We start from the raw sequence: 2,024 nt of genomic DNA, 5'->3' as shown, positions 1-2,024 counted from the left end.
GGGTGTGGGTGGGTGTGTGTATGTGAGAGTGTGTGTGTGTGTGTGTGTGTGTGTGTGTGAGGATGCGTTTGAGAGTGTGTGTATGTGAGTGTGAGGATGCGTGTGTGAGAGAGTGAGGATGTGTGTATGTGAGAGTGTGTGAGGATGTGTGTGTGTGGGAGTGCGTGTATGTGAGAGTGAGTGTATGTAAGGATGCGTGTGTGAGAGTGCGTGTTGAAAAAGTGTTTGAGAGTGAATATATGTGAGGATGTGTGTGAAGTGAGTGTGTGTTGAAAAAGTGTTTGCGAGAGTGAGTGTGTGTGAGGACATGTGTGAGTGTGTGTATGTAATGCGTGTGAGAGTGAGAGTATGAGTGTGTTTTTACCTTTGCACGAACTCTAGCGTTGCTCCTTGGTCTCCTGGGTATGAAATATTCAAGCAGTAGTATGAGGCAAACATCAACTTCAGAGCATCGCAGAAGATGGTGATGTGGCTGTTAACTATGACTTGGTCGACAGAAAACATAAAGTTCTCTGCAGTCAAAGGGGAACTTCCTGTTGTTATGCATAAGAAAAAGAAGAGATCAGTAACACTGTGACAAACTTAAATTCCCGCAAATATTAAATAGTTTTCCTTTAAAAATATTCAAACATACCACACACAATTATGCAGGGTGTACTTGGAAGTTTGGCACAGTCTACTTCAGAGGGCAAGGTTGTCTGATCCACTTCATGGAACATCTGGTCCTCTCTCGCTGAAGTAACCAATAGAAATAATTTATTAAAAAGTGACTTAATATGGAGATACAAGGTTTTAATGAGGAGGGATACTAGGGACGTGCCTATGCAGACACCCAGGCCTGACTACATACGATAGTTCAGATCATCAGTGTGATTATATCTGAAAGTAAAACGTGCAGTCCAATTGATGTTAGTTAAGCGAATTTCATTATACAGGTGTAATAACCAGTGCTTGAAGAGGGAAAAAGTGCCGACGAACATAATGTTACTAACGTTCAAATCGCGCTGGGCGGGGTTGGGTCACTTTAAGCGCTGGTCCTAATTAATCTGTTTCTGAATTAAGAACTTTCATCCAACCTCGACTCGGAAAATAGCATTTTAGAGCTTTTAGACGACGCCTACGATTATGTATATAAAAACTGATTAAAAATATTGCACTATGCGTCGAAGTTCGGTAAAGTTGGCAACATATTCACAGATTCGAACTTAACGTTACCTAATCAATAACTCCTGAGCTAAACGTTCTTAAAACACAAATGACACATCTTTCTAATAACAGTATCGTAGACAACAAGCTAACGACCAAATTTTCCGCAAAACGAGCCTGTTTTCCCCTCAGGGACAATATAGCAGTTAGCCTACTTGGTAACGAAACCTAAAACTACTAAATTATGTAGTAAGATTCGGATAAAATCTAACAAAAAGAAAGAAAAACTACACAGTAACATCAAATGAAACCTAAATTTGACACTTTTTGAAGATTTTAAATGACTAACGGTACTGGTCAGCGCCGAAGTTTGAAACACACACTGGTTTAACGATTCAAAAAGGTAAACATTCTAAATGCTAGGACTCAAATATAGTAGAAGTAGCATAACCAAATTAGAAAACATGTACTTTAACTTACCTGCTTATTTTCACCTCACATCGAAGATTGAACGCAAATCTGAAGGTCGAGTGATTCCTTTCGCGCGCGAAGCAGCCCCACTGCGTGCTTAGAGGAGAACGTATCCTTGCGCCAGGGCGGGAATTCCTTGAGTTCGAATATTTAAAGTCTTCATTTTTGTAATTTAAATATTAGCGTATTATTATATTATTATATAACTTTATGAAACGATACTGTGGGAATAAATGCGTAATAAAACACTAAACTGAGCAGAACTACTTTGATAAGCGGAAGAAGATGTGGTCAGTCAGTGACAGTAGTATGGAAATATGATTCTTCTTTTGGTCGAATTGATTCTTTCGGGTAGGACGTTTCAACAAACCGGTTCAAAAACTGATTCACCTGCTCTTTTACGCAAA

This window comes from Sinocyclocheilus anshuiensis, unplaced genomic scaffold, assembly GCF_001515605.1.
Source record: "Sinocyclocheilus anshuiensis isolate Anshui unplaced genomic scaffold, SAMN03320099.WGS_v1.1 scaffold249, whole genome shotgun sequence".
Lineage (NCBI taxonomy): Eukaryota > Metazoa > Chordata > Actinopteri > Cypriniformes > Cyprinidae > Sinocyclocheilus > Sinocyclocheilus anshuiensis.
Note: the sequence above shows the minus strand (reverse complement) of the source record.